Source organism: Peromyscus leucopus, chromosome 14 (genome assembly GCF_004664715.2).
Source record: "Peromyscus leucopus breed LL Stock chromosome 14, UCI_PerLeu_2.1, whole genome shotgun sequence".
Lineage (NCBI taxonomy): Eukaryota > Metazoa > Chordata > Mammalia > Rodentia > Cricetidae > Peromyscus > Peromyscus leucopus.
Genome location: NC_051075.1, coordinates 64,462,683 through 64,484,807, shown reverse-complemented (window position 1 = coordinate 64,484,807; position 22,125 = coordinate 64,462,683). Strand labels below are relative to the sequence as shown.

Below are 22,125 nucleotides of genomic sequence, written 5' to 3'. Positions count from 1 at the left end.
TATTTGGTCAGTAGCACATGTGTGTGCTGCATTGCTGAAGCTGATGCCATCTTTTTGTATATTACAAAAGCCTATCTCTGTGGGAACCCATTGCTGAGGTCTCTGCCAAGTCTTTAAAGTATCTTATGAAACTGGGCTTGCTTAAGCTCCATGTACTTCATTCACTGTAGATGTTCTCTTTAATCTGAAATACACTACCCGTGGAACTGACTGAGTAATAGCACTCCCTGAGTTTTCCCAACTCTGAAAGTCTTAGTATACCCATAGTGGGTGTTAGAAGGCTCAGAGGCTCAGAAGGCTGTACATAAAGGCATTTATCACTGGATTGGGCACATAAAATGTGCTGGACTCCTAACATCTTGAGAATATGCTTATATGCTGTTTTGGTTTTCCCTGCCTATTTACATTTTACAAATATTCTTACATGCTCCTGTGGTTTTCTCTCCCTATTTACATATTTATTTGTCTGTTTTATTCATTTATTTAATCACCAAGTTGATTTATATCTCCACCATCATATTTTTAAAGCAAAATGTTGGTTATTACTCATTTATTTTTGTATGTATTTAATTTCCTGGATTATTTATGTTTTGCCATAATATTTTTTAAACAAACTACTAGAAATCAAAATACTGTGGTTTAGTGGAGTGCTTTATTTTATTCAAGCATGAAAAAGAGGAAAAATATGATGTACCAGCATGTATCCTTCATAGATATTTACATGTATATATTTATTTAAACTCCTGGTTATGAATATGTGAGACCAACATCATTAAATTCATCTTTTCGATGGAGACAGAGAGACTCTGAAAGATTAAAACAAATTGCCTACTCACTTAGCTCACAGGGCAGAACTAAGATTCAGGCATAGATATGTGTATTTAAAAATTGATACCTTTCTATGAGTTCCCAGTGAATGAGGATCATCTGCAGAAATGAATTATTCATAAAGTGGAGGTAGCATTCTTATCACTCAGTCTTGACCTAAAGGAAATTAATTACCAAAACAAAGCATGGTATTTACATATTTGTACCTGGCCCATTAAGGACTCAAGAGCAGAGGAAATTGCTAAAGATAAGAGCAGACCCAAATTTGATGCTCAGCCTGAATCATCATCACTAAGTTTAATAAGTGCAAACAAGCTGAAAGCATGTGCTGAAGAACACTTAGGAAAGAAAACAATCTAATGCCACTGAGGGCTCTTTACAAAAATCACTGTCCTCTCCAAAGTCTACACTTCAGTCCAACATCCTCTCACAGGAGTTGGTGTCTGGGAGCATGGAAACACGACTGTAGTCCTTGCGATCAGTCTACCTATGGCATAAAGGCCATCCTCCTGTGGCAGCTGGTCTAGCACTGACTCCCATGGTGGAGCCATCTGTACTTCAGTCTTTAATGCCAGCCTCGTCCTGTTGAAGCCACTGGAGCTCGTGGTGACCTTGTGGAGTATGCCTGGCTGATCTTGCTAATGTGATCATTAGGGTTGATGAAGAAGGCTGCTCTTTAGAAATTGAGCTAGAGCAAAGAGTATGAGAGCAAAATCAGCATTTTAAAATTATTATTATTGTTGTTTAATTTGAGGCAAAGTTACACTGTGTAGCTCAGGCTGTGATCTGGGATGCTTCCTCCCTGGGTGTTCTGATGCTGGAGATGTTGGGATGATAGGCATATGCCACCATGCTAATCCAAAGTAATTATTTCTGATGGGGCACTTGCTTCTCTACAAAAATGAAAAAACAAAAAACAAAAACCCTGTCAGATTATTTCACTTGATTGTTGGAAAGGAGAAAGAATATTGCCTATTATTTTTCCTTTAAGGAATGGGTTTGGTTACGAATTATGAACATTAAGATGTTTTGTTTAATAAAAATGTTTCATCCAGGTTGATTATTAAAAGATATTGTTAGGTTTCCTTGCCTTAATTTGCTTTTACAGTTCCTACATTTCAAATCCTCAAATTGAACTTGTAAATGAATCAAACCAAATTCAGCAATGGGAGAAAGCAATTAATGAAAAGAACGTGAACCCTGTCAGCAAATGCCTGTGTACTTTGGAAGAGATCATTCACAAAGATGTGCTTTTAAATACAGAAGAAATTAGAACTAATAAATATGCTGCAGTGAGGGAGAAACGTGTGACTTCCATGCTCAAAAAATGGGGAACCATGAAAATCTAATAAATGAGCTGAGTACCTAATTTGAAAGGTAGAGCTACATGTCTCAAGATTGTCAAGGTTTTTGTCATATTGCAACAGAATAAATAATTTATGTCAATGCCAATCACTTTTTTGGTGTGTGACCAGTAAAAACTCTGACTACACATTTATTTTTATGGAGGTGAGCAAGTGACAGTATTGCATTTTTTAAACATTTCCTTAAAAAAAAAAAAACTACCAGTATCTCTTTAGCAAATGAACTCTGGCTATCTTGAGGATATGTTTTATCTTATCCTGTACCACTAGTAAGCATGAGCTATGGAATCAGGGTGAATTAGGTTGGATCTCACTTCCCACTGGGCAACTGTAAACAACATTATTATTGTTCATATTATATTCAAGTCTGACTTATGTGTTTATATACTAGAAAATGCTCAAGTGGAGGCTAGAGAAAGAAGTGAAGGAAAAGAACACTGCATCCTGAATAGTGTAGTCAGGTGGATCAGACCTGCTTCTGTTTGGGTCCAAAGGCAGCTCTTAATGTGGCTATCCTAAAATCATCAATGTATCTAAAACATGAGATTTCATTTACGTTTGTAACTTGAACTTGTAGATGCCAATGTTGTATTGTGATGTGAAAGGTTTGGCACATTTACCTGGGGACAAAATTGTCATTGGAACAGTATTACTTGATAACCAAACAGATGTGGTGACTAATATACAACAGAGACAGGGACTATGAATGCCTTTCTTTTTCCTTGGTCCCTCTAGCTTTTGGTTATTTCATCCAGCCAGACTCTTACAGGCCAATATCAGTGCCCTCTGTCTTTCAGCCCAGTGATTACATCTGGTCATACTCTGTCTGACACTTCCATGGTCTTGCCACAGTAGCTTTTTAAACTGACTGTTTCTGTTGTTCATTTTTGCATGTTATAATATGGCCATAGCTATAAAATAATCATTAATGGAACTGACCCTTTTGCCCTGATGGGCTCTCTGGGTCAATAACATGCTTACACTATTACTGACAGATGTATATGTATTTGCATCGGTCTAAAACAGAACTACTATCTACTATATAACAAGAAACTGGTCCAACAGTAAACTATAGTGGTTGGGAGGTTAGAGATTGGGGTATGGGCAAGTTAACTAAAATTTAATTCAGAAAACAATCAATTTAAACAAATAACCAATTTAGAGATACTCTCCAATTTTGGTTTCACTGGGGTCTTGATGCTGCCAAATATTATTCAGACCAGAACTGTTGACTTTACCATGATCATCATTTTACTTGGCAATGGTTGGGCTATCTAGTAAAGGCATCTCTTACAGATTTATATTCTCCCTGAGTTTTGCATCTCTACTGGCCCCAACTCTGTACCTTTGTGGTTTTAATTTTTGGTAAATTCATCATCTGTTAATCTCTGAATTGCTGCCAGTGAATTATGGTTTGCGAAACTGATGAAGATTGGAGTGTTTCACATTTACATTGACTTCTGGGATCTCTTCTCCAGCTTTGTCACCTAAGTTGCCTCACTTTGCTTCTATAAGGTTCCCCAATGAGGAAATTCCCACTGTGGAGATGGTTCTGAGGGGTAAGTGCTTGTTGGGCAAGCATGGGGATTCAGATTCCTGGCATGTATGTAAAAAGCCAGGCACCCTAGTGCATCCTTGTGACTCCAATCCAGAGCAGACAGACAGACAGATAGGCAGTCCATAGCGGCTTGCAAACCAGCCAGGTTAGCCAAAATGGTGAACTCCACATTTAGTATGAAACCCTGACTCAGACAATAAGATGGAGAGTGATAGTGTAAGACACTCAATATTGACTTCTGGCTCCTGCAAGTGCATGTACAAGCTTGATCACCCTCAAACACCCACCCACAGGCACACATGTACATACTCACAAAATTTTAGCCTAAGAAATCAACAAAATTGCCCATGCTTTAATAGATTATTCATCTTATAGGAACTGAAATTTGAACATCTAATTCGAAAACTACTGATCTTTAATGGACTACTGTGTATCTCCTCTTGTTTGTAGTCAAAACTTTTTTTACTAGTTTGAACTTAAGTTTTACTTTTGCAAGTGCTGACTCATTTAATTCTGTGGTGGTTTCTTAAGTTAGAATGGATTCCGTGCATAAAGTGACTATTAAATGCTACTATGGCTTCCTACTGAATCACTTTTAAGGGCTTTTATTGATATGATTATACTTTAGAGTCAAGGAAATATGCATTTATAAAACTGTATCATTCATAAATAATTATGTGCCTGTTGAAGGAAGGCAGGTGGTTTCTGGACATAGATAAAAACCAGAGCAATGAAAAGGTTATCATGGTAATATCATTCTATATTTGTAAAGTCATTACCACTGTCAATTCCAGGACCCTTTTCTCATACATTTATCTAATTTAATCCTTTAAAGATGACAGATAATAAATTATTAGTCTTAGTTTGCTATTGTAAAAGCACTGTCTCAGAGAGATTATGTGATTGAACCAAAGTCACATATTTAGTATATAGTGGAGCTGTGAACAGAGCTTAAATCTTCACAGTTTTGTAATACCTAAAAGCTATGTTCTAAGTGATAAGAAAAAGATCATTATGTGAGTGACTCTGAGAGGTGTCCCAATATGGATTTTTTTCATTACTTTTAGAGGAGAGAATGTTGCCAAACCATGCAGTATTCAAGAAGAGGGATGGATGGTCTTCCCTCAGCTGAGGTCACTTGTATTCTCAAAACTTTCTTTATAAAGTAGAAGACATGCATCAATTGTGCCTCTTATCTTGTCTTCATCCACTCTTCTACCTTGAACAGGATGTGAAGACTACAGCTCCATCTGGAAAAGCCAGATGTGTCCCAAGTTTTTGAATGGAGTAATATCATACCAGACCTGCCTACTCTTTTCTCAACTCTCCTGTTTATGCTACCATTATGTCAGTTGTCTATCATAACCAAATCAAAATCTTTGATAATATGGCATGCATTAGAAGTTTTATTCCTGAGATGATTGACAGTATGGAAATTTGAAGACTGAAGAAACTAGACAAATAGAATAAAAAAACAGAAGGTTGAGAAAATCATATGAACTACACTGTTAAGTTCTGGGTGCCTGAGAACTGTCTCAAAAAAATCTAAAATAAATAAGAATAAATAAAAACCAAATGAATGAACAACAACAACAATAAGACCATAAGGGAGGAGAACCTTTTGAATGAATGACAGAGTGAGCAGATTTCCCATGCTTAGAGTGTTTATCATTTGGACCACAGCACCCTTTCCTCACTGGAGTTTTGCATTTTGCCTTTGTTAGGAAATTTGATGCACAGGAAGTGGAAAGGATAGTGTTCATTGGTTGCTCTTTGATTAGAGAATTATCTATCATACTTAGGAAGGAATTTCACACCATAAGCACTTGAACTGTGTGTACCACCTGAACAACTCTTTTGTTCATTTTAGTCTCTAAAGCATTTTTTAAATTAGTTTAGTTGTGCAACTTTTTTTCGTCAGAAAATATATACTTGGTTTAGTCCCATAGAGACACACGAAACATATTCTTGTACTCCATTTTGTTCATTCAAAAACCATGCCACATCCAGGATAACTATCTTGTATCTATAAGACTTTATTGTTTGTTTTTATAGACACTTCTATTTGGTTTATAACCATGAATGTTGTGAAGAGAATTCCTCAACAGTCTACAGTTTCCCCATTATTATTGCCTTAAATGACAACAGTTTGTTGTAATTAATGAAGTAATACATTATTAACTAAAATTTATGTTTTGATCAAATTCTTCTAGTTTTTGCCTGTGTCCTTGTTCCAATCCATCAAGGATTTCCCACTGTCTTCAGTTATCTGACCTTTCTAGGCTGTTTCTGACTATGAAAGACTCTCAGACATTTTCTTTGTTTTAGGTTTTTAAGATTTGGCAGTTTAAAAGGGTACTTACTGGTCAGCTATTTTGTAGAATCTCCTTTCATTAGGACTTGTTTGATGTTTTCTTTCATGTTTACAATGAGGTAATGGGCTTTGAGAACACCATGAAAGTAAAGTACCATTTCATCACATCCTATCAAGGGAACATGATGTCCACATAATTTGTCACTGGTGATGTTACCTCAGTCCTCTGGGTGAGGTCACCTTAACAGGCAGTGTCCTCCAGCACAGCAGAGTTTCTCAGTCATTAATTTTTAATGAACACCTTTATATCCTGCTTAATTTCTAAAATAAACTAAGGTGCCCCTCTGTAAATCGTATGCAATATGTAAAGGGCAACAGGTAAGGCAAATGGGTGGAATGAGAAAACAGTGAAGGAGAAAGGAAGCAGAAGCAAAGAAATATTCCTGAGTACTACAGGGTAAAGCTGGGACTCAAAAACCCATGTTTTATATACACACTTTGCTTTGAGTGATATTTATATACAGATCAGTAGATTTTTATATTGCTAATTATTTCAGTGGAGGGTATTTTAGCCAGAAGAGTAAAACATCCTCATTTTAACTTAACAGTTCAAAGCAGCATGGCCTCAGGGCCCAAACTATGAGTCAGTATAGTTCTGTGTTTGAAGACAGGACTATTATTTTCCAGGATCCTCTTTACTTGCTTGGCCCAAATGAGTGTTCAATACATGTGTGGTCATTAGGTTATTGTATTTATTTCTATTGCAGTTACTAAAAAATGTGTATCGATTGACTATGTCAGGTGAATGAATAAGTAAATTCAGTTTTTGGCATTTTTCAGATTCTTGATATTCATCCAAGTAAGAATAGTGGCATATTAGCACTCCTTGTGGAGAAGACTGAGGAGATGAGACACACAGTATCACCTGGCACCTCTTCTGCCGTCTAACAGAGGGTATGTAAGAAAAACAACACATTTGCGTACTCACAGGAAATTGATGCACATAATTTATTCTTAATCTCTGCGACTTAACCAAATATTAACACGTTGGTCTTTTAGTAGTGTCTTTGCAAGATGTTAGAGAGGGAAAGTATAAGAAGTAGTCCAAATATAGAGAGGAGGATTCAAGGAGGCTAATCTTGATGCTGAAACCCTGGAGAGTATGGTGTTTTTGTTTTTGAATTATTAAATTAGACCTTTAAGGATTGTATGGGCTTAAGTGGTACAAAGCAATTTTCTCAGGGACATATTACCCTTGAACAAACAGACCTTGAGGTTTCAGCTCCAAGAGGTGAAAAGCTTAATTTCTGACTCTCCAGAGAAGTAGCAGTGCCCTTAAGACCTTGCCCAGTAATCACCCATCCTTGGTTACATCAGCATCAGGCACAAGGGGCACAGATGCAAAAGGCTTCAGATGCTTATTGTAAGAATGACTCCCAAGGGCATGTACGCACACCATGGTCTATTTGTGCTAAATGTATGAAAAAGCTAGTGCCAAATATGCAGTTTGCTTAATGATGGAATAAAGACCACTTAAATTAATGGATATTTGAAACCCATCCTTCCAACACAATTACTGGAGCAAGGGATGTTAATTCTTCCCATTACTTGGCTTCCCCTCTCCACCTCCCAACAGGCTACTCCATTGACTCCTGATGACAACTATCTGCTTTGTTTCTAGTGAACTCAATTCATCAGGTGGCTATGTTTTAAGCTCTTAGCACCTCACGTATAACACTTCAATTAAAGTGAGAAAAGTAATTACTTAAAGTGACAAACAGAGGAATGCTAATTAAGTAAGAAGTTCATTCCAGGGCATTTAAACTAGAGTCCTGCAAAGTACAGGGGTCATGGTTTAATGTATTTTTTTGACTTGCTTTGTAAAACACAATTCTTCATTGTAATAATGCCCAAAGAGCCAAAGTGTGTTACATTAACAAAGAATTAATGACTCTTAGTTACTGAGGAGATCCCATTTATGTTTTTTTTTTTTTTAATTCACAATGTCTATAAGATTCATGACAGAGGGTAAAGATAACATAACTTGGATTTTATCCTTGTTAGTTATTTCAAGTTATAAATATACTGAGTATAACTTAATAATGTTCAATCTAGGAAGCTAAACCTTACCATATTAAAAATTTTCTTTAATATCCCTATCATCTACGGCTCAGAAATATATCCCTATCATCTACAGCTCAGAAATATAATATATGCTTATACATACATATATACATACACACATATATTTTTACTAGAATTACATATTTGTTTTAACATATACCTAATTATCATGAAAGCATCTCTCAAATAATAAACATTTAAACTTTTTAAAGAGAGGGCTTCAACTTAGTTAAATAATACAAATAAGAACATAACCCACCAATGAACAAGTATTCAAGAATGAAAATAAATGTAGTCTACTGTTTGCCAAAAGGAATCATAGCATATGCTTTACTTTTAGTTTGACATAATATTTTGACATAATTTCTAAGTATAAGCATTAAAATGCTTAGCACAGAACAACAGAGAATACAAGAAGGTGAATTAATTAAAAGTGTTAAGCTTAGCTTAATGACATATTTTTATGTTATAAGAAAGTTGGGACTCTGTTTTCATAAATATTTTGGTGCCTGGCATATGATAGGTGTTTGGCACATATCTGTTGACTGAATTAGAAATATTCTTTATGGATTCAGACAAAAGAGATGGAAAAGGCTTTGGTGTTACTAATGGAAATGAATTCCAGATACCTATGTGTGAGAACAGACTGCTCTACTGGAAATGATGGAAAGTTCAAGTGGTTATTTCTATTATTATTTATTTCATATATATTATTACATATATTATTATATTGCATATTACTATAATTGCAGCTGATTATTATTTATCAGTTTCAAGTAGATAGATCTTTTCAATGCTTCTTTCTATCCTCACAAACCCAAACTTCTCTTCCACCAGCAACATGGGTTCAGCTGTATCATTCCAAATAAAATATTTAAGTATTAATACTTAGAGTTTCAAGATATAACTGTATTTGGAGGTAGTGTTTTAGATGAATAATTAAATTCAAGCAAGAATGGTAGGACTTTTTCTAATATAATTTGACTAGTCTACTTAATTATTTATTTACTTATTTTTTAAAAAGTTTTTTTTTGTTTACATACCAATCCCTCTTATTTTCCTTCCCTACCTTCCCACCCTCCATTCCACCCCCTATCCACTCCTCAGTGAGGGTAAGGACTCCCTTGGGGCGTCAATAAAGTCTGGCATACTAAGTTGAGGCAAGAGTAATCCCTCCCTCCCCATGTCAAGGCTGAGCAAGGTATCCCATCCCAGGGAATGTGTTCTAAAAAGCCATTTCATGTACCTGGGATAAGTCCTGGTCCCATTGCCAGGACTTCCCCAAACAGATCTAGTCAGATAACTGTCACCCATATTCAGAGGGTCTAGTTTGGCCCCATGAATGTTACCCAGCTGACAGGCCAGAGTCCATGAGCTCCCACCAGCTTAGCTCAGTTATCTTTGTGGTTTTCCCCATCATGATCTTGGTGGAGGGAACCATTAGGGGATTAGGGAGAAGCCTGGTGCTCAGGAAATCCCCAGGAATCCACAAGGATTATACCAGCTAAGACTCCTGGCAATAATGGAGAAGGTACCTGAACTTACCTTCCCCTATATTTAAATTAGTGACTACCCTAATTGTCATCATAGAACCCACTTCCAGTAACTGATGGAAGCAGATGCAGAGATCTACAACCAAGCACTGGGCTGAAATCCCAGACTTCAGTTCAAGGAGGGAGGAGGGAATCACAGGAGCAAGTGACGTCAAGATCACGACGGGGAAAACCACAGAGACTAGTCTACTTATAAGAAGAGTGTTGCTGGAGGGTTTCTCTCCAGGTTCCCCAAGCCCCGCAGTCCCACAATCCACGTATAAAATAATCACTCAGACGTTTATATCACTTATAAACTGTATGGCCGTGGCAGGCTTCTTGTTAACTGTTCTTTTATCTTAAATTAACCCATTTTTATAAATCTATACCTTGCCATGTGGCTGGTGGCTTACCAGAGTCTTTAAATGCTGCTTGTCATGGCGGCGGCTGGCAGTGTCTCTCTGCCTCAGCCTTCTGCTTCCCAGAATTCTCCTCTCTCCTTGTCCCACCAACTTCCTGCCTGGCCACTGGCCAAACAGTGTTTTATTTATTGACCAATCAGAGCAATTTGACATACAGACCATCCCAAGGCAGAAGAGGAAATTAAGATACACAAAGAAACAATAGACCAGTTGATGATACACAGGGAAAGAGGATGTATAGTAGCCAGGCAAAAGAATCTTGGGAGGAATTAATTCTGTGAATACCTTGGGCTTGCCTTTCCAAACTTTAGAACTAAAAATATAAACCTAAAATAAATCCCTGTAATTAAGTCACCTACTCTGTAGCATTTTGCTTTGGTAAACCTAGCAAACTAACATGGTCAGGGCCCTACCCTTATTTCTTACTCCCTCCCTCTACATTTACTTACTTGTAAAATTTTGATCTTTGCCTCTTATTTAAAATGTGTGTGTGTGTGTGTGTGTGTGTGTGTGTGTGTGTGCGCGCGTGCATGTGTGTTCAAAACAAGATTCTCTGCATAACTTTATATCTTTCTGAAGCTGCCATCCTCTTGTCTTCTTTACTTTAACAAAATGTTTTATACAACAGGGTCCATTATTCAAATCCAAATCCTTCTGCAGCATCAGTAATCCTGATTATGACTAGAAACATCAGAAGGTGTACATTTTTTATTTCTATGATAATAATTTCAACCACAAATTATTTAGGGACTTTAGAAATGTAAAATTTAGTAGGCAGTCTTCCTTTCTATGGAGATTGTGACTCTCTTAATGATTCTCTCTCCCTTAGCTTCTGTGATTCTCTCTCTACCAGTTCACTCATCTTCTATCATTCCTTGGTGATCTCATTCTGATTCTCTTTGTGTGTTGGAGGTTGTGTTGGTATTACATTATTATTCAGGATTTCATTGTGAACTCTCTTCTTTCCAGGGCATTCTTTGCAGCTCTGGGTGATCTTGTCCATTCCTATAACCTCAGAGTTATTTACATTTCCATAAATAATAACCTGCCTCTTTAGAATATTTTCTAGTGACAGATCTTTGTTCCTGTCTTCTTCCTATGAAGATATTTCAATATCTACCAGGTCAGCTCCTCTGCCCACTTTCTCTGTTTCCCTAAATTCTTTTGTTCTAAAAAAATCATTCTGCTCTATACATCTGATGTATTTCCTTTCACTTAGAAACTGTATATAACCTTTTCCCAAAGATGAGTGACCAAAGTAACAATTATAGCATCTTTCTACTTAAAAAGAGAAACACAAAAGAATAGTTCCTTTTGTTTAGGAATAAAATGTAGTCACACCAGGCCACCTTGATCATTACCACTGTCTATGTAGCCCTAGTTGGTCTCAACCTAATCATCCTCCTGCCTTAGCATCCCGTGTATAGAACACTGGCATTAGAGGCATGTGCACTACACTTGACTACAGAATTCTTGCCAGAGTAGCTCTGCCTTGACCATAACCAAGCAGTGACATTCCAATGAGATAAGCAAATATGGGCCTAACAGATAACCCTTCATCTGTGACGCACACACTGTTTCCTTTTGTGATGTTTGAAGTGCAGGGAAAAGATCAGAGTTTGAGGCCTCCATAATAGTGTGTGAATATAATTCTTTAACTTAATAATTCCAAAGGAAAAGACACACTATTCTATATTTTTATTCTTTATGATTTCAAGTTCTTATTCTCATAATTGCCAACCATTTGGGTAAGGCTCTGGGATCAGATGAATGTGTTATAGTTGATTTTCCAGATGCTACGGAATGGAAGCTGTCTGTAGTTAGTTAAAAGAAGTCTGTCCCAGGAAGTATGCAAAAAATATGAGCTATACTGATGGAAATGAGATAAGTTGAAAAGACTAAAAACACATACACACATAGAAGGACTCATGTCAACTCATAGTTTTCTAGAGTCAAAGAATTCTGGGAGTTAGGGAAAACAGGTTGCATGCCTATAAGAACCAGGGTTTTTTGGTTTATTATTTATTTATTTATTTATTTATTTATTTATTTATTTATTTATTTATTTATTTATTTTTACAGATTATACCTTACCACATTACTCACTCTGAAAATAAGTCACTGGTTATCAAAATCAAAACAGAGAAAAAGAACATATTCGTGAAAGGCCTGAGATTACTCTCTTTGCATTCAACATGCTTAACAGCATTGTAGACAGCATGAACTTTGTGCCTTCTACTCTAATCCTTTTCTTCTAAGTGATTTTCCCTCCTGTGGAAATAGACTGTGTATCACTATGTACTGGGTGCCCAAACTGAAAGGTCGTGATTCAAATTCAACAACATCCTCCTGTCCTGTCTCTCCATATGTGTCTACTGGTTTCTAGATGTCTCTTGAATTTGTGCTATTTTCTTTATTCTCATGGACTTATTTGTGCCTTTATCATAGTTTGTCAATGGATTATTTTACCTTAGACATACCTTGAATTAACTCTTTAAGAGCCTTCAAAATTATAGTTCAAATTTTTAAGTATTAATGTGGTACTTTCCCATCACTAGGAGATTTTACTACTGGAAAATTGGGAAAAGCAAGAATATGTGTCTTCCTTGTAGTTAGATCTTGTATTCTAGGCCTTTCAAGTGCACATCTTTATCAAAACCAAAGAAAATGCCATCTTGTTGCATAATGTATTCATGCTCATCCACACTGAACAACTTCCACAGGCAGAGCCATGAGTGTTCCTTCTGTCCTCTGGGTTTCTCATACCTAGGCAGAAACTTTGTGACCTGGCATGAGAATTCTGCACTACCACTACCAAATCATAGAAACAGCAATCCCTAATTCTTAGCATGTAGGAGACATGGCACTGGCTCATTTGGAGTATGTGGATATCTATCCAAAATGGTGCCTCCCCTGAAGGAACTATATTCTGATAGACTGTGACTCATACCCGGTCCTTACTGGTAATAATAACAATGTTGTGTTTTATGATGATTCAACAAGGTATCATAGAGCTGTGCATTAATAGTGCCGCCTCTGTTCTGAGAATACATCTATAATGCATTCCGCCTACTACAGAGTGGGAAGCTCTGAAACACTTCTTATATAACTAAAGTGATTATGCAAGTTTTGTTGTTAAATGGATTATTTTTAAAAACTGAAAAAAGACCTTTCAAGTGATTTAATATCTAATTTTCTGTGACTACCTAAATATTTTACTTTGACAAATACAGAGTACCTCATATCTAGTACACAGTGTATCTAAAATTCTAAATTCAGTGTCCTCAGACCTTAGTGATGATTACTTTTATATAGATCTCTAAATAATATTTTTGTGAATTAACTTTCAGTCTACAATTTTACCAACTAGTAAAGCTGAGAAAGTTCTTGTTTCAATAGAAGACACTTGTTTTCATCAAAGCAAATCAGGGTTTACATATGAATACATGCTGTGTATATATGCATATATATATACATTATTATATATATAATGTGTTTGTGTGTGTGTGTATGTGTGTGTGTGTGTGTGTGTGTGTGTGTGTGTGTGTGTGTGTGTGTGCATTTTCCTTCCAGAGCAGATTTTATCTTTCAAGCATATGTTTTCATTTGTCCTGGAGTGAAAAAACTCTCATAGGCCTCACCTTCCAGTGGAAACTTTCAGTGTGACTGCATCTTCTGCTGTTTTAAAGGAAGGACCATTTCAATGCTGTCTTTATATGCATGAATTTAGGGCCATCTACTTTGTGAGCTATAAAAAGAGAAAATTGTAGGGAAAGGTATAGGAAGAGTTGAAGAGGAAATGGGGATTGATATGATCAAAGCATATTATGTACATATGAGAAATTCTCAAAGAATAGAAGAAAGGATAATTGTATGAATTTCATTTATGACCTGTCTAGCCATAGCAGATGTTGTGTATGTAATCTATTTATTTTTGAGACTATAACATAATTGCCTAATTTTCTCTTCCCTTTTCTCCCTTCAAGTTCCTTTATATACTCATTGCTCTTTTTCAAATCCATGTCCTCTTTTTTATTGTTATTGTTTGCATATGTGTGTATGTAAATATGTATATATCCCTAAATATAACCTGCTCCATCTGTGTAATGTTACTTGTATGTATGTTTTCAGTGATGACCATTAGGTATTGGATAACCAATTGGTATGCTCTTCCTGAGAAGACTATTTCTAATGTATAGTGTATTAACATTACTATATATTTCATATATACATATATATATGTGTGTGTGTGTGTTTATAGAGATGTCTATATATGTGAATATATACAGATACATATTCTTTTCCCTCTAGAAGAAAATTTTATCTTTCAAGCCTATATTTTTACTTGTCCTGGATTAAAAAAAAAAAGGACTTTATTTTGGAGCATATGATAAGATTCTATGAACTAGAATCAATCTATACTCTTGAGTCAGTTACCTGTCTTATTAGTAGGCATGCATGCCACACTAAAGGCTCCTGCCATTCATCAATATGTCCACACTGAGAAACACCCAGCCTTAAGCAACTATTTGAAATTTTTTTCACATGAAATTATGCCTGGAGATATATATACTCTAGTATTAGAATGATGCAATGTAACTACCATTAGTAGAATTTAATACTTGTTTATTTCCAAATTATCTTGGAAATGACTCAGATATTTACATGAACAGGGAAGTTAATGGAATACAGCAGACCATTTCTCCATGGTCCTGAGGAATATATCCCTCACTTTCTTCACTGAATAATATGTCCTGCCACAGTTTTACAAGGGATAGAGATGCCTGACGTTAAGAAAGATTTAGATTCATTCTTCATTTCAAGCAAGTTGGCTATTTGGTAGATAATGCTTGGGGATCTGCAAAGACCTAATGTATATGTACTGCTGTGGATATTGCTCTATATAAATAAAACACTGATGGCCAGTGACCAGGCAGGAAGTAGGTTGCCAGGCAGGAAGTAGGTGGGACAAGGAGAGAGGAGAATTCTGGGAAGCGGAAGGCTGAGGGGGGAGACACTGCAGCCACCACCAGGACAAGCAGCATGTAAAGATGCTGGTAGGCCACCAGCCACGTGGCAAGGTATAGATTTATAAAAATGGGTTAATTTAAGATAAAAGAACAGTTAGCAAGAAGCCTGCCACGGCCATACAGTTTATAAATGATATAAGCGTCTGAGTAATTATTTTATAAGTAGATTGTGGGACTGCGGGGCTTGGGGAACCTGGAGAGAAGCCCTCCAGCAACAATGTACCACACTTTCTCAGTCTACTTACTAGTTGATGGGAACTTAACCATTTCCATCTCTTTGCTATCACAAATAAGTGCTATGATAAATATGGGTCTGTGACATTCTGTAATAGCTCGAAATGGATTAAGACATCTGCTTATTCTTGCCTCTGTGTAAACTTTTTCTAAACAAGGATACTGGCCCAAATTCCAAAAAAGCATTAAGTTTTGTGATTTTTGTATTTAGGAAAGCCTTAGAAATAAAGAATTAACACTCAAGAATTTGGATGGATACATGACAATGGCTAGAAAAAATGGAAGAGGGAACAGATAAACTTGCCTAAGAATAGGGAGCTGTCATGTTAAGGAGAAGAATAAACTTTGAGTACCGAGGAACAGCAAATGTTTGAGGGCCATCAATGAGAAGAAGCCAAAGAAGTGTCTGAGAACCATGCTGTGGTTTGGGATACACTGCTGTAGTTTGGTATGTACTGCTGTGGTTTGGGATGCACGGAGGTGAAGTATTCATATTGGTTCTTTCTGTAGTTTTAAGCAGCTGGACCTAGCACAGGGAAGTCTCCAGAAGTGTTTTATGGAAGGGAGTGACCTGAACTTCACTGACTGAAGCTTGTAATATCTGGAAGTGTTAGAGAACTGAAGAGGATCAAGGAACATGAACCATCAGTACAGAGGCTGATAGAATCTAATACAGAAGTGACTGTGTAAAGAGAGACTTTATCTGAGAGAAAATTTTCCATCAACAACAACCTCATTTCTTCATATAACATCCATATCTTCTTCCTTTATGATGATTTTATTCATGAACTATCCAGTACATCATACTTTCCTAAGTTATCCTACATTGTTCCATTTTATTCTTATAAATCTTTGTAGTGAGAGAGAGAGATAGAATGCTGTTACCATCATCACTAAATCCAAGGTATGATTCTAAAGTTTCTTCATCTGTTGGATGTGGGCTTTTTGTTGGTCAGGTAGCCTTATAGCCTAAGATTTCATATTATGTGTATGTTCAATTGATGTATTACACTCCATTCTAATTTCTTTTTTATTATTTTTTTTTTTTTTTTTTTTTTTGTTTTTTTTTATTGGTACTGCTCGATCACAGATCCTGCTTCTGATCTATTAAGACGTGCTACCTGCCAGCCTAATTTCTTTTTTATTATTTTATTTTACAATATAATTTAATTCTACATATCAACCATGGATTCCCTTGTTCTCCTCCCTCCCGCCCCCCTTCTATTCCCTCCAGCCCACCTCCATTCCCATCTCCTCCAGGGCAAAGACTCCCCTGAGGATTGAGATCAACCTGGTAGACTCAGTCCAGCAGGCCCAGTCCCTCCTCCCAGACTGAGCCAAGCGTCCCTGAATAAGCCCCAGGTTTCAAACAGCCAACTCATGCACTGAGCACAGGACCCAGTCCCACTGCCTGGATGCCTCCCAAACAGATCAAGCCAATCAACTCTCTCACCTATTCAGAGGGCCTGATCCAGTTGGGGGCCTCTTAGCCATTGGTTCATAGTTCATGTGTTTCCATTCGTTTGGCTATTTGTCCCTGTGCTTTATCCAACCTTGGTCTCAACAATTCTCGCTCATATAAACCCTCCTCTTTCTCGCCAATTGGACTCCCAGAGCTCCACCCGGGGCCTGGCTGTGGATCTCTGCATCTGGTTCCCTCAGACATTGGATGGGGTTTCTAGCACAACAATTAGGGTGTTTGGCCATCCTATCACCAGAGTAGGTCAGTTCGGGCTGTCTCCCGACCATAATTTCTGTGCACCTTTAAACATCTCAGCACTCAGGGTAGGTGAGATGAGATGAGATAGGACAGTAGTTAAAAGCACTTGGTACACAAATGTGAGGATTTGAGTTGTGTCTAGGCAGTCACATAAGAGGCTGGATATGACTACCTATCTGTAATCATCCTGCTAATGAGGGAGGAGATGATGGATCTCTGGGGCTTGCTGGCCTCCATTCTTATCTCCATAGGAGAGTCTGGCTTTAGACATAAAGCTAAGAGTGATATCATAGGTCAGTCAATGTCATTCTCTGCCCTTTGTGGGCAAACACCACACACACACACACACACACACACACACACACACACACACACACACACATCAAAGTGCTATGTTCGTGCCCTTCCTTCCTTCCTAAATGCCCTACAGACACATGGCTGAAATAATTCTTTTGTTATCCCAGATTCAAGTTTCAATAGCAAAATCTTAGTGATATAAGATACATTCAGGAGACCAGGTATTGCACATCCAACTAACATTTCATTTTTAATCTAGGTTTGATTTGTTAATATTGCAGCCGTGGTAGTTTTCTAGGTGCAAACTTTGTTTCATTTTCTTTTTGGCTGAATGGACAGGTTTTCAAGATCAAACTTGAATCAGGGATTGCAGAACTCCCACTCTGTATTAATTTAAAACTAGTACAAGACTGTAAAGGGAAAAGAAACTATGTTGCCCTGGGTAGCTCTGTTTGTGAGCAACCATCACCAGCTTGCAAAAGGAAGATTGAAACGGAACTGCAAACACTTATTCAGAATTCTAATTGTCTTCCTAAAACATCAGCTTAAATGCATTTGGACAAGTTAAATGCTTCTCCACTTTTTTTTCTTCCTTGAGGAAGTTCATTTCTGTGTGGTAGTTATCATACAGCAATACACACTGAATTATGGTGCCGCTCACTCAGCCAGTTGTTGGTGTGTGAAATGGAGCACCTGTTAGTCAAGAAATCCCTGGGATACAACTTTGTTCAGCCAAGCAGATTTCCTCAGACAGACGGAGGGCCTTCAGAACATTCCCGCTGAATTATGCAAGATTTTCTGGTTTACGGTCATTAAAGGCAGTGATAAAGCAGCTGTCGCCGAGGAGGATGTTGTCAACTATCAATGCAAAGACTAGAAATCGCTACCCCACCAACACCATCCATCTCATTACTGTGAGCGTTCTGCTAGTATTTCTCTTCTAAATCCTCCTTTTGATAAGATTATCATTTGCCTGACTAAATATTTGCTCTGGGCATCACCTTGATGTAGAGGTATAAAACAAATAAAATGTGCAATCCATGTCTATGCACTGTAGATTTTTAAATTGAGTTTCCCAAGAAAATGCTCTAAAGTGATGCGGTGGTGGCATTTTATTGTTTTTGTTTCATCTGCAAATGCGGTTGAGTTGCTTCTTTTAGACTAGTCTGTTCGTTTCTAGTCTGGTTGCCAAAGCAAACTGGTTTGAATTGGGTGATATGGAGGATGAGGAAATGAAATATTGCAAAGATGAACATGTAATTTGCTAATGGCATCAGTCTGGGATTTCAAAGATTATTTGTGTTTGATCTGTGAATGTTGAGAAATGGAAATGCTTCAAGAGAGTCCCATTGCCCAGCTGTGAGGCATGCTAGGGACTGTGGGACATGCCAGGGACAAGGTGGTGTGCTCAGTAAATAACAACTTAGGTTGACGGTGATGGAGCAAATATTTGGACATCTCTGAGGTGCTAACCATACACAGAGGTAAATGTTTATTGAGGCAATAGAAAATAGAATCCTGTCCAAGGAAAAGGGTCTGTATCATAAGAAGTGGAGATCTGAAGATTGTATGCTAATTCCATATCAAGTGGCCATGCTCTGTCTCTTAGAGATGCCAGCAATGGGTTTGAATGCTTTTGTTAAGCTAACTGGAATTTCTGTTTCTGTGTTTATTTAAAGACATCAAGGAAATGCATTGTGTAATGAGATCATAAAAAAAACAAACCACTGAGATCATAAAAAAAAAAGAAAAAACCACACAGATCAACGTAAGGATCATTAAGCCCAAAGAAGAAGAGTTAGCAATTATAAATGTATAGTTTCTGATTTTTTTTACACAAATTGAGAAATTTATTAAATGATTGATAATTCTTATTTAAAAACACATGAAAGTAGAGGCACAAAGTTGAAGGAGAAATAAGAGTTTCAATAAGAATGAAAGGGGTCAGAGAGTAACTGGGGGTCGATATAAGCAATAGGTACACATAAGAAATTGTCAAGGAGTTGTGGAATTCCATCCCAAGGGATACATCTACAATACAACTCCTGCCCCCAAGGCTCAGTGATCATCGTGGAAGAGGAAGCAGAAAGATGTAAGAGACTGAGATTGTGTCTTCCATTAATGTCAGAAGCTACACCTATAAAGTCTCATCAGTAAGCTTGCCTGAACATGAGCTAGAGAAGGATGACACTAATTGACAAGCCAAAATGAACAGGAGAAAGCCCGTAAGGCCTCAGACCTCCACAAAGAACTACAGGCAACTAAGGGATGCTGAGATTGGGAGAAACCATCTTCTCCCGGGAAGAGCACCCCAGTTGTTTATCCAATACCAAATGGTCATCCCTGATTACATGCATACAAGTAACATTATACGTTGAGCAGTTTGTATTTATGTATTTAGGAAAAGTGTGTGTGTGTGTGTGTGTGTGTGTGTGTGTGTGTGTGTGTGTGTGTGAGACAATAATTAATTATAAAACAGGCCATGGACTTAAAGAGCCAAGATAAGTGTATGGGAGGATTTGGAGAGAGAATGGAAAGGGGGAAACAGTATAATTATATTATAATCTTAAAAATAAAAGAACTTTTTAAATGGCAAATATAAGAGGGGGATTTTGGGGGAAGTAGAAAGGATTCAAATGGGAGTGGGAAGGGACTTATGAGAGTAATGGGGATGGATATAATAAAAATAGACTGTATACCCATATGGAGTTATTTATTTTATTTATTAAAAATAAATAAAAGTGTTTAAAAATATATATTCAATATAGTTAATGTAACCAATTATCTTTTATACTATCTGTATACTATTGTTCTATTAAAAATTGTTTTCAATTATGGCAACTATTACAACCACGTATTTCTCTCACAAGAAGTTGAAGCTAAGAAATAATTGAAACTGTGGTAGAAATCATCTCTAATCTCCATACTGGGGAGGCTGAGGCAGGAGGATCATGAGTTGGAAATCAGCCCATGCAAGATTTAGTGTCAACAAGAGAAAGGAAAACAATAGAGCTCATCCAAAGTTGTGTTGTATGTTGTTAGTAATATTATTTTGTAGTATTAATAAATAATATAGTATTAAAACATTGCTACAAAAGAGAACCTTGAGATAAACCTTTGCTTGAAATTCTAGGACGTTTGTGAAGAATAAATTGTAATAATGTAGCAACCATTTCATGACAGCTGTATGAACATTTTATTTCTCAAGTGATCCAGTTCTACATTTCCCAAGGAAAGAGAGGCATGTGCAACATTGTGTAACACATATCTATATTTTATACGTGTTTTTCTGCCACCTGGTAATTTGTGTCTTAATGTACTCTGTTCTAATTTTATTCTGTATTCTACCTCCTGTACTTAGGTACTTGGTCAAACTCCATGTTAGGGCTAGATAGTAAACAGGGAAAGGAAAGCAGATGCTCATCAGGGAACAGTAGAGTGTGCATGTGCAAAGTCATGCCTGTGCCCATAGGCATCGTGGGAAATATGGAAAGGAAAGAAGCATTGAAAAGGGTAGTTGTCACCTTCAATGTCTGACAAGCCACAGTTGTAAGACTTGTTCCTGGTGGTTGTTGGGAATTTAGTACCTCAGTTCGTTTGCCTTGATTTAGGAATATAAAGAGTTGGGAAACAAAATTTTATTGCAAACACATGGAAAGCTTGCTTAGTGGTAAAATCTGATATGATTTTAATTTAGCATCTTGAGGTCTCTTGATACCTTCTACCTCATATCCATTTTCATAGGGGTTTCAGTAAAAATAATGTGTTTAATGTTTAGGGACTATTCTAGTCTTTCATTAGGGGTGATATTTAATGCACTGTGTACATGTACCTTACTATATTTCGAAAACATGTCCAATTTTGTATTACTACACATATCATAATGCCAAGAGTTTCAGGTGAGGTATTGTAGATACCCAGAAGGCCACGAAAGAATCATGATATTAAATAGACCTGCAGAGTCATTTAAAGGAGTCAGTTAGGTCAAATAATAAAGTTATGATATGAGAGATTACAAATTTAAAATTACGTATTCCTTCCTTCAAACAATTATGTGACAAGAAAATAAAAGAAGTCAACAAACAAATGATTATGTGTTTTCTATTTCCCAGGCATTTTTCTAATTAAATTTGCTCCAAATCCTTTGTATTAATGCTATTTATATCACTTCTTTGTTAACTTTATGGGTGGGCTAAAACCTCCAGGAGGGCTGTTACGTGGGGAGCTGTGGAAGCCTTGAGCAAGTGTGTAAAGAGTAGATGAAGTACTGAGTGAATATGTATTGTTTGACATGAACAGAGTCAAGGAACAAATGCCTCAGAATCTTAACAATGATGAAGGTTTCCCTGTATGGATCAGGCTCAGAATTGGCAAATCCTTCCTCTAGTCTATGTGTGACTGTTGACAGTATATGCAACAACTAGAAAAATGCCTCCTTTAGGCTGATTCTGATAACTGAGATTTATCCCCTACAGAGACCTCCTAGCCAGACTATCTGACCCCTCCTCCCTGTGATGTACAAAAACAAACTAAGAAACAAACAAAAACCCTTGAGGTTCAGATTGTTGCTTAGTTGGTGTTGCTCCAGTGGAGTGAGCATGGCTCACATGATAAGGCTTTTCGGTATAAGTGTCTGTTTTTTCTTCCTTCCCTCACTGCATCAGATAGGTTTCCAGGATCAAGCTACACAAGACACAGCAAC

General features: G+C 37.0%; 1 long non-coding RNA gene across 1 annotated transcript in view; it reads left to right on the top strand.

The window, feature by feature from the left end:
• LOC119089003 overlaps window positions 1-22,125 on the top strand; it is a 156,998-nt gene that overhangs the window by 66,324 nt on the left and 68,549 nt on the right. Inside the window, exon 3 of the long non-coding RNA XR_005092779.1 lies at window positions 6,905-7,018. This is a non-coding gene — a long non-coding RNA (uncharacterized LOC119089003). The remainder of the gene's footprint in view (window positions 1-6,904; window positions 7,019-22,125) is intronic.